Genomic DNA, 12,583 nt, shown 5'->3' on the forward strand with positions numbered 1-12,583 from the left:
ATTTACAATTTAAGGTTCGTGAATTGTTGGAAATAGTCACAGGGTAAATGAATCCATGTAAACAGTTCAAAAATTTTGAGACTCAACATTACAGACTTTGCTTATCGTGTCAAAAATATTAAATCGTATCGAGAGTTTGATTTAAAATTAATCAAAATTTTCCGGGTCATGACAGTACCTACCCGTTAAAGAAATTTAGTCCCGAAATTTGATCGAGGTCGTCATGGCTAACAATAAGAATGTTTTCATGACGAATATGAGTTGATAAACAGAGTTTTATCATTACTGTTTAATATAGATAAAACGATTTGACTATGTGAAGCGTACGAGTGAAGCTGTCACAAAAGATTGAGATAGAGATTTAACTTTTGACGTAGTCATGGTGGATTTCCGGAATTCAAGGAATTTAAAGAAAATCTTCGAAATCAATATCAGATTTGATTTTTTGGGATTTAAGGAAATTAGGATTTTCTTTAATTAAATGCGGTCATCTGCCTCGATTGTTATGTCTGATATTTCGCTATAAATTAACCACTTCCGTTTCATTATTCTCACCATTCCTATACTTTCTTTCTCAATTCATACTTCCACAAGATCCGTTAATATGCTTAATCCTGTATTGATCCTTGCTATTACATTAACCATATTTATCGTCATTCTTCTTTTCTATCTCCCACCAGAAGAATATTTTTACTTCTACAACGCTCTTAAGTTGGTGGTTTTCATAATTCTACCCTGCTTCTGTCCTTCCATAATTATTGACATCCATGGTTAATGATCTTTCCTATTTGCTGTGATTTATACGCCTATTCATGTTTCGAAGCTCCATACTTCTGTTTTCTCTTCTCAATCTTAAGTAAAGCGAATAATGATCCAAAATTCGTAGGTATGAAGTTTCGAATGATCATAATATACTATGCAGAAAGGAAAGGTAATAACACGATTTGATTTGTCGAATTACCAGAATTCCTGAGGATGGAAGTATCAAAAATATATTTTCTTGATATGTTCAGAGGTTAAATAAGATGAAAGAGTTATGTAACATGGCACATAATGATGGTATGATCTGTGAATCATCATGTTTCATTAGAACATCCAGCATGACTTACTATAATATAATCACGTTGGCCAAGCGTCATTATATTATACTAACTCATGCTCTAATTCTTAACACTTCTCCAGAATTCATTCATAATTTATACTTAGGTTTTACAGAAGCTTCCAATATAACGTATTACAGATAGCACGAAGAGGTATATAATTTCGGACAAGAATATTTATGAAAATATCTTCAGAAATATCGAAGATATTTATGATGATATTTTGGAATTTCTAAGTTAGAAAGTTGATGAAGAAAAATTTTCCGCAAGATTTTAACATGACTTCGGAGCAAGATATTCTCTAAAGATTTCATCGGATCCAGAATTACCTGGATTCTTTGAATATAGGGTTTGGTCCTTGTATTTGTCCTTGGTCTCCTTCATGGTTAGCTCAATCCGTTTTTCAGTACCAAATTTTCTATCGAGCGTTCCCAACATTCCATTCTTTATTATCAAACTTTTGGCCATTTAGGCCATCTACTATTTTGCTGTTTCCTCTGCATTTAATGCTACCATATCTGAATCATCGGTTATCAATCCGAGGTGGTTTCAAGAGAATTGTGTTTTTAGATGATTAAACGCTGATTGTAATCATCAAGATACAAAGGATGTTTAAGATGAAGTCAAGTGGCAAACTTGAAGAAATGTTTAGTTGTAGAAGATGTAGCTTATTAACGATCTTTTAAACCAAAATGTTTTATAATTTATATTTCCTACTCTTTTAATACTTTTTAATTGTTCAAGATTAGTAGTCCAATGTTAGTAGTCCAATAGTCCAGTAGTCCAATAGTCCAATATATAATCTTAGAATTTAAAATATTTAAGATTAGAAGATGATGAAGAAATTTTACGTAGTTAATTAATTGGTTACTAATCAATTTTATTTTATTCATTATTTTCTTCATTATGCCACTTGTCAAATCTTGACTTGGATTTTGATCGGTCAAAATCTGAATATGAAATTGAATGTGAATAAAAATAGTTGTTCTTTGGTGAACGGATGCGTATATGTGCGGATTTGGGTAGTATTGTTAATGACTGCTGAATCTGAATTGAAGAATGTATAGTGTAACTTATTAATGTGAAAGCTAAATATTCCTCGGGTATTACCTACCCGTTAAAATATTTTCACCGTTAACAGTTTGTACAAAAGAACTTTTAATTACAATCTTTATGAAAATAAATATACATATATATTTTCTTCAGATGTAATCATGGATTTAATGAGTCAATATAATATTAAACTCATTTGATTTATCGTTAGAACTAGAATACATAATCTCTAAAACATTAGACATTACATAGTCGCCATGTAGAACGAAGATAAATGATGTAGAACGATATGTATAACAAAAATAATCGATGTAGAACAAGATGTGGAACGAAGATAATCGATGTAGAGTGATATGTAGAACGAAGATTATGCTCGAGGTATAGATTGTGATGTTGGGACTTGTGTTGTTGGTGGTACTGGTGCTGTTGGCACTGATGCTGGTGGTGCTGCTGGTGCTTGCAAATTTTGCACCATATTCTCCAACGCCACGACTCGAACGCGAAGCTCGTTGACTTCTTCTATTATTCCGGGATGATTGGAGGTCGAAACAAGCGGATGGATAAGGTTTAGAATAGTATATATTATGTAATCGTTGCGAGCTATTCTAGAAATGAGAGTGCAAATTGTCATAACCCGTCCTTAACCATAAGAACGTGTTAGATAACGTATGATTTCATTGCGAGGTATTGACCTCTATATGCGACATTTTTAAAAGAACAACTGCATATATTTTACATTACAAACCATAATTCTTATTTTGATACAAGCTTTAGACAAAATAAAGATGATTATCGTTTAGCGATAATCTTAGACTTACAAACTTTACATGTGATGATAACAATACGATTTCTAGCATATTTTACATTACAAATCCTCCGATATGCAGTTTTATTTTTGACACAAATATGCATACTCAAGATCTTGTTTAAATTCAACATGTTGCAGCGGAAGCTTCTAATTATCACCTGAGAATAGACATGTTTAAAACGTCAACATAAAGTTGGTGAGATATAGGTTTAATGCCGGCAGCGATATAAATATAGACCACAAGATTTCATATATAAACATTTTAATAAAAATATTCTAAGTGGTTGAGCACTTGGTAACCATACTTAACATTTAATCACGTCGCATATTCCCTTTATTATGAAATCTTACTACACCGTACCAAGTGTAGTCACAAAAAGAAGTACTGTGCAACCGTTGAATACTGGTCGTCCAGTCCGGTTGGGGTTGTCAGGCCCGATAGATCTATCAACAGGATTCGCGTTTACAATACCGCTGTAAATAATAGTTACCAAGCTACAGGGAAGTATGCCAGTGGTACAACTCAACGTAGAATATATTTTTCAGTTACTTGTGTCCATAACGTAAAACATAAAATACATGTATTCTCATCCTGAAATACTTAGAGTTTAAAAGTGGGACTATATACTCACTTTCGTCTTGAAGATATGTAATTTTGACTTGGTCTCCGATTGATAGCACAAACCTAACCATATATAATATATCAATACCTTTTCTTTTTAAACAATCGTCACATATATATACTTATAATACTTTTAATAATTCCTTAGTCCGTAGTTAGCAGTTCGATGTTAGTAATTCAATTTTAAATGGTTCATTTTTAGGTGTTTAATAAACCCCAAACGAAATAAATAAAACCCCCATCGTATATGTATTGGTCGAGATTAATCTTGACCCATGGTACCAGTGTTGTCAAATGACGTGTTGCGTACATAAAGTACCGGTGTTGTCAAATGACGTGTTGCGTACAATCATGGGAATCTTATGATTAATCCTCTCGTGTTGTTTACGGGTGATCCTGAACCATATAAAATTAAATTATGAGTACATATATATAAAATATCATGTTATTTTAGAAAGATGTGATTTATTAAATTTTCTCCAATTATTTTCGTAGCTAAACAAGTCTTAGATATCCGATCTCGTTTTGGTCATAGTTTCTTCGTTACAACTCCGTTTTCGTTGGTTCAACTTGCCACTTCCTTGGATCGAGTCCCTCTTTAAGACTATGAACTGTAAATACCTTAGTTTGTATTCAAAATCACAGGTCATAGGTCAAACTTTAGTGAAACTTATGAAGTTAATCATTTTTGTTACAAAAATATCATTTAATGACCATTTTTCTAAAAATACTTATACTTTGAATTAAATCATAAAATTTTTATGTGTCATCATATTCATAAGAAATATCATTTTTCCAGAATATAAACCTCCAATTCAAAGTTCAAGATGGTTTTTAATTATCCAACCCAAAACAGCCCCCGGTTGCACTCCGATGTCGTAAAAACAGTTTTTAAGGTGTTCTTTGAAAAACCAAGTTATACCTTGTTAAATTAGCATATATTTAAGTTATATTACAGGTCTTGAAGTATTTTAAAAGTTAAGTTAGAAGGATCTATTTAGTTTGCAAACAAGTTTGAAAACATTCAAACTATGTTCTTGTTGTTAAAATTTTATACCACAAAATAAGATAGCTATATATATATGAATCGAATAAGGTTATGAACATAGTTACTACCTCAAGTTCCTTGGAAAAGGTTGCTGTAAAAGGGGAGTAAGAACCTAGAACCAAAAGGGTGATGGAATTGGATGAAAGATTGGAAGTAAGTTTGTGTTCTTGGAAGAATTCTTGAAGTGTTTTTGTAAGGGTTTTCTTATGGTGTTTAAAGCTTGTTTCTATGGCTAGATCTTCATGGTAACTTGCTGGATTGTTATGGAGTTTAACGTTCTTGAAAGAGTGTGTGTTTTTAGCTAGAAAATGGAAGTTAAAATGAATCAAAATGATGATCCATGAGCCTCCTTAAAAACGTGATATGGGGGGGGGGGGCAAGGACAAAATTTTTAACTTGTAATCTTGTGTATTTGTCAAACAATCATACAAAAGCAATTACCTCTACCTTAGGGCAGTAACAAGGGCTAGTTAGGTGGTGATTTGATGTGTATATACCAATAGTAAATACGTATAGAAGTTAGGTATGATACGAGTACATATACTCTAGATATACGTATAGAAATCTTGTGAAAAATAGAATGAGGATTCAAATATAGCTATCTTTTGTGAATACACTTATATGATTTTATGTATTTAAGTCCTTAAAAGTGATTAAATACATTACATATACGATATATGTATAAACATTATAGGTTATAAGTATTTATGTCAAATAACGTTACGTATGGTTATCGTTTTGAAAACTTAAGTTAGTAGTTTCATAATATACTTATAACTTATTGTTATTAATACAAAATGAGATATTAAAACATTCATTAATCATGTTTAATATGTATATATACATATATATACACAAACGTATAATTATCATATATTGTATAGTTCGTGATATCATCGGTCAAACTAGACGGTCAAACGTTGTGTAAAACTCTTTTCAAAAACATAAATCTCAACAATTTGGATTGCTTATCATGTTGGTAAGGTTTAATTTATGTAAATATTAATCTTATAAGTATAGAATGATCGAAAAAATGCGGGTCATTACAGTACCTACCCGTTAAATAAATTTCGTCCCGAAATTTTAAAATTGTACCTATTTTGCGTCATCGAGAAACAAGTGTGGATACTTTTGTTTCATCTGATCCTCTCGTTCCCAAGTAAACTCGGGACCCCTTCGAGCATTCCAACGAACCTTAACGATCGGTATGTTGCTCTGCTTGAGCTGTTTAACTTCACGGTCCATGATTTCGATTGGTTCTTCGACGAATTGTAGTTTCTCGTCGACATGGATTTCTTCAAGAGGAATGGTGAGGTCTTCCTTTGCAAGACACTTCTTAAGGTTTGAGACGTGAAAAGTATTATGTACTCCGGCGAGTTGTTGCGGTAACTCGAGTCGATAAGCTACCGGTCCAATGCGTTCGATGATCTTGAACGGGCCTACATACCTTGGGTTTAGTTTACCCCTTTTTCCAAAACGTATTACACCTTTCCAAGGTGACACCTTTAAAATAACCATGTCACCGATCTGAAACTCTAATGGTTTCCTTCGAACATCGGCGTAGCTCTTTTGGCGACTACGGGCTGTTTTCAATCTCTCCTTGATTTGTACTATCTTTTCAGTCGTTTCGTGTATGATTTCGGGACCAGTTAATTGTCGATCTCCTACTTTATTCCAACAAATAGGAGATCTACACTTCCTTCCGTACAATGCTTCGAATGGCGCAGCTTTAATGCTCGCATGATAACTATTATTATACGAGAATTCTGCTAATGGTAGATATTTATCCCATCCGTTTCCAAAATCGATCACACATGCCCTGAGCATGTCTTCAAGAGTCTGAATTGTTCTTTCACTCTGCCCGTCGGTTTGCGGATGATATGCGGTGCTCATATCCAAACGAGTTCCTAGTACCTCCTGTAGTGATTGCCAAAACTTTGAGGTAAATCTACTATCACGATCAGATATAATGGAAATAGGTATTCCATGCCTTGAAACTATTTCCTTTATATATAATCGTAATAATTTCTCCATTCTATCTGTTTCCTTTATAGACAAGAAATGTGCAGATTTGGTAAGACGATCAACAATTACCCAAATGGTGTCGTATCCCCAGGCAGTCTTTGGTAACTTCGTGATGAAATCCATGGTAATACCGTCCCATTTCCATTCTGGAATTTCTGGTTGTTGAAGTAACCCTGACGGCTTCTGGTGTTCTGCTTTGACTTTGGAACAAGTTAAACACTCCCCAACATATGTTGCAACGTCTGTCTTTAAATTAGGCCACCAATAATGTGTCTTAAGATCTTGATACATCTTTCCAACTCCAGGATGTATCGAGTATCTTGTCTTATGCGCCTCGTTCAATATCAACTTCCTTAATCCACCCAACTTCGGTACCCAAATACGATTTGCAAAATATCGAATTCCATCTTCCCGCATAACGAGTTGCTTCTCATACTTCTTCATTATTTCATTTCCTATATTTTCTTTAGTAAGTGCTTCTCGTTGAACTTCTTTGATTTGTGAGTTGAGATTCATGCGAATTTTTATGTTCATCGCTCGTACTCGAATTGGTTCTCGTTCCTTTCTGCTTAGAGCGTCGGCCACCACGTTTGCTTTCCCGGGATGATAACGAATTTCACAATCATAGTCATTTATTAACTCAACCCACCTACGTTGCCTCATGTTCAGCTGTTTTTGATCAAAAATATGTTGAAGGCTTTTATGATCAGTAAACACAGTGCATTTAACTCCATACAAGTAGTGTCTCCACATCTTCAATGCAAACACGACTGCTCCCAATTCTAGATCATGCGTCGTATAATTCCGCTCGTGAATCTTCAATTGTCGGGATGCGTATGCAATAACTTTCTTCCGTTGCATAAGAACGCAACCAAAACCTTGTCGCGAAGCGTCACAATATATTTAAAAATCATCGTTCCCTTCTGGTAACGATAAAATAGGCGCCGTAGTCAACTTCTTTTTCAGTAATTGAAATGCACTCTCCTGCTCAGAAGTCCATTCATATTTCTTCCCTTTTTGCGTTAACGCTGTCAACGGCTTAGCTATTCGGGAAAAATCTTGAATAAACCTTCTATAATAACCGGCTAAACCCAAAAATTGGCGTATCTGCATTGGTGTTTTAGGAGTCTCCCATTTTTCAATGGCCTCAATTTTAGCTGGATCAATCTGAATTCCTTTGCTACTAACAACGTGGCCAAGAAATTGCACTTCTTTCAACCAGAAAGCACATTTAGAAAATTTAGCATATAGCTGTTCTTTTCTTAACAACTCTAATATCAACCTTAAATGCTGCTCATGCTCTTGCTCACTCTTGGAATAGATAAGAATATCATCAATGAAAACGATAACAAACTTATCTAAATATGGACTACAAACTCGATTCATGAGGTCCATGAATACAGCTGGCGCATTCGTCAATCCAAACGGCATGACCAAAAATTCGTAATGACCGTAGCGTGTCCGAAAAGCAGTTTTCGGTATATCTTCTTCTTTGACACGTAATTGATGATAGCCCGATCTTAGGTCAATTTTCGAGTACACACATGATCCTTGGAGTTGATCAAATAAGTCGTCAATTCTCGGTAGTGGATACCGATTCTTGATAGTTAACTTATTTAATTCACGATAATCTATACACATTCGGAAAGATCCGTCTTTCTTCTTGACGAATAAAATTGGAGCTCCCCACGGTGAAGTACTTGGTCGTATGAATCCACGATCCAGTAATTCTTTTAACTGACTCTGAAGTTCTTTTAACTCGGACGGTGCAAGTCTATATGGAGCACGGGCAACCGGTGCAGCTCCTGGTACAAGATCTATTTGAAATTCTACAGATCTAAATGGAGGTAATCCCGGCAACTCTTCCGGAAATACTTCAGGAAAATCTCTTGCCACAGGCACGTCATTGATGCACTTCTCTTTTTCTTTCTTTTCGACTTTATTAACATGTGCTAAGATAGCATAGCACCCTTTCTTCAAGCACTTTTGAGCTTTCAAATAACTAATGAGTTTTAGCTTTGAGTTACCCTTCTCTCCATAAATCATTACTGGCGTTTTATCCTTACGAGGAATGCGAATTGCCTTCTTGGCGCACACAACTTCAGCTCCTATTTTGGACATCCAGTCCATGCCGACTATTACATCAAAACTTCCTAATTCTACGGGTATCAAGTCAATTTTAAACGTTTCTCCGGCTAAATTTATTTTACAATCACGGCAAATTTTATCGGCTTTAATTAGTTTACAATTAGCTAACTCAATCATGTACTTAGCATCTAGAGGTAATGATGAACAATTCAATTTAGCGTAAAAGCCTCTACTCACGTAACTTCTATCGGCACCAGTATCAAATATAATAGATGCGGATAAGTTATTAATGGTAAACGTACCCGTAACAAGCTCCGGGTCTTCACACGCCTCTCTAGCATTAATAACAAATGCTCTTCCACGTGCAGATCCATTATTCTTCTCTGGATTCGGACACTGGCTCTTATAGTGACCTTGTTTTCCACACCCATAACAAGTAATGGTAGCCAAAGCAGTTCTATTTGCATTAGTGGCAGGAGTCTTGGTACCATTTGTATTTGTAACGAGAGCCCTACAATCTTCAGCAAGATGACCCTTTCGATTACATTTGTTGCATACCACATTACAGTAACCAGAGTGATGTTTGTGGCATCGGTTGCATAAAGGATTTTGTCCTTTATAACCAAAGCTTAAACCACTACCCGCACCTTGCGTGATTTCTTGTTTCTTAAAAGATTGTTGTTGGTTACCTCGATCATAATTTCCATTCCACTTTCTTTTGTTACCTGATACCTTCACATCAGTATTGGATACTTTCTTATCCATGATGACCTGATCCATTAGCTCGTTTGCCATGGTTATAGCTTCATGAATTGTCTTAGGTTTCGATGCTGTAACATTTGCCTTGACCTTTTTGGGCAAACCATCTTTGTACATTTCAATCTTCCGTTCTTCGGTTGGAACCAATTCAGGACATAGCAAAACTAATTCCATGAATCGCTGATTGTAGTTGGTGATTTCAGTACCAACAACCTTCAGGCTTCGTAATTCATCTTCCAGCTTCCTAACCTAGTTCCTTGGACAATACTCGTTGATTAACATTATTTTGAATTCTTCCCATGGAGTATCATAAGCTACATCTCCTCCTACAGCCTTCACATAATTTTTCCACCACGTGAGTGCACTATCTTGTAAAGTGCACGATGCATACTTGGTCATGTCCTTTTCAACACAACCACTGATTTTAAACACAGTCTCCATCTTTTCTATCCACCGGGTTAAACCGATCGGTCCTTCCGTTCCACTGAATGATGAGGGCTTGCAAGCTTGAAAAGTTTTGTAAGTGCATCCTACACGAGGATTTGGGTTAACTGTAGCAGCTCTTGCAGCCTCGACCCATAACATTCTGTCGTTCACTCGCTGGTTGATGAATTCCTCGACTTCTTGTTCCGTCATTCGATTCAATCGCGCCATATTCTTCTATAACAATGAAAAGAAAATAATTATTCACATGGAATATTATAGATGTAGTGTATATTTACAGTACATTATAGCTTATTAATAATATGAACCAGGTATTATTATAAAAGCCTTTTCTTCTTATTAGCATTTTATAATTATATCTAGGGTAGTACCTACCCGTTAATGTTCATACTTAATAGCTTAGTACAGAATCAATTACTACCATCTAAATAATACTTAACCATGGAAAATTATTGCATTTCACACTTCACTATTTTACATATGCTTATCTTACATCGAACATTAAACAAACCACACTAATAATATTATACAAAACATTATATGATCCCATGGTTTAATACGGCAGCGCATCGTTTGGTCTATTTTCTAGGACGTTTAGGTTCAAAGAATCGCTTAACGCTTATCCTGGCTGTCTGCCTATATTTTGGCTGTGGGACTGAAGAACTGGATGCCGGGATAGAACGAATAGGAATAGCGGGAATAGGGGTGGTAGTGTCTAGTGGAGTTGGTGCCACATCATCCTTACTAAACTCGGGATTTGAATTTTCTAATTCATTAGCCTTTCGTTTCTTTCCTAGTTCGAACTCGTCTTTTGTAATTTCCTGTATTTCTTCCTCGGGTTCACTTTCCTCCTCGGGTTCACTTTCCTCCTCGGGTTCACTTTTCGGGTTCTCTATAGTCGGTTCATCCGGAATTTGTGAGTCTTCCCCAAAGATATTATTTTCGTCATCGGATAGGTTAATGACTGGAACACCATCTGAAGATTCTGGTTCGGAGTCGCTGAACGTGATGACAAGTTTTGAGCCCGACATCTATCACACAACAACTAACCCATTAGTACTACATAATATTTACATATAAATTTTAACCAACAATGATAAGCAATGGTTTTTAAATCAGACCCGGTCAAAGTCCAGACTTACTAATGTATCCTAACGACTTCTCGGTTAGACACACTAATGCAAACCTGGTTCGCTAAGACCACCGCTCTGATACCACATGTCATAACCCGTCCTTAACCATAAGAACGTGTTAGATAACGTATGATTTCATTGCGAGGTATTGACCTCTATATGCGACATTTTTAAAAGAACAACTGCATATATTTTACATTACAAACCATAATTCTTATTTTGATACAAGCTTTAGACAAAATAAAGATGATTATCGTTTAGCGATAATCTTAGACTTACAAACTTTACATGTGATGATAACAATACGATTTCTAGCATATTTTACATTACAAATCCTCCGATATGCAGTTTTATTTTTAACACAAATATGCATACTCAAGATCTTGTTTAAATTCAACATGTTGCAGCGGAAGCTTCTAATTATCACCTGAGAATAGACATGTTTAAAACGTCAACATAAAGTTGGTGAGATATAGGTTTAATGCCGGCAGCGATATAAATATAGACCACAAGATTTCATATATAAACATTTTAATAAAAATATTCTAAGTGGTTGAGCACTTGGTAACCATACTTAACATTTAATCACGTCGCATATTCCCTTTATTATGAAATCTTACTACACCGTACCAAGTGTAGTCACAAAACGAAGTACTGTGCAACCGTTGAATACTGGTCGTCCAGTCCGGTTGGGGTTGTCAGGCCCGATAGATCTATCAACAGGATTCGCATTTACAATACCGCTGTAAATAATAGTTACCAAGCTACAGGGAAGTATGCCAGTGGTACAACTCAACGTAGAATATATTTTTCAGTTACTTGTGTCCATAACGTAAAACATAAAATACATGTATTCTCATCCCGAAATACTTAGAGTTTAAAAGTGGGACTATATACTCACTTTCGTCTTGAAGATATGTAATTTTGACTTGGTCTCCGATTGATAGCACAAACCTAACCATATATAATATATCAATACCTTTTCTTTTTAAACAATCGTCACATATATATACTTATAATACTTTTAATAATTCCTTAGTCCGTAGTTAGCAGTTCGATGTTAGTAATTCAATTCTAAATGGTTCATTTTTCGGTGTTTAATAAACCCCCAACGAAATAAATAAAATCCCCATCGTATATCTATTGGTCGAGATTAATCTTGACCCATGGTACCGGTGTTGTCAAATGACGTGTTGCGTACATAAAGTACCGGTGTTGTCAAATGACGTGTTGCGTACAATCATGGGAATCTTATGATTAATCTTCTCGTGTTGTTTACGGGTGATCCTGAACCATATAAAATTAAATTATGAGTACATATATATAAAATATCATGTTATTTTAGAAAGATGTGATTTATTAAATTTTCTCCAATTATTTTCGTAGCTAAACAAGTCTTAGATATCCGATCTCGTTTTGGTCATAGTTTCTTCGTTACAACTCCGTTTTCGTTGGTTCAACTTGCCACTTCCTTGGATCGAGTCCCTCTTTAAGACTATGAAC

This window comes from Rutidosis leptorrhynchoides, chromosome 6 (assembly GCF_046630445.1).
Source record: "Rutidosis leptorrhynchoides isolate AG116_Rl617_1_P2 chromosome 6, CSIRO_AGI_Rlap_v1, whole genome shotgun sequence".
NCBI classification, from domain to species: domain Eukaryota; kingdom Viridiplantae; phylum Streptophyta; class Magnoliopsida; order Asterales; family Asteraceae; genus Rutidosis; species Rutidosis leptorrhynchoides.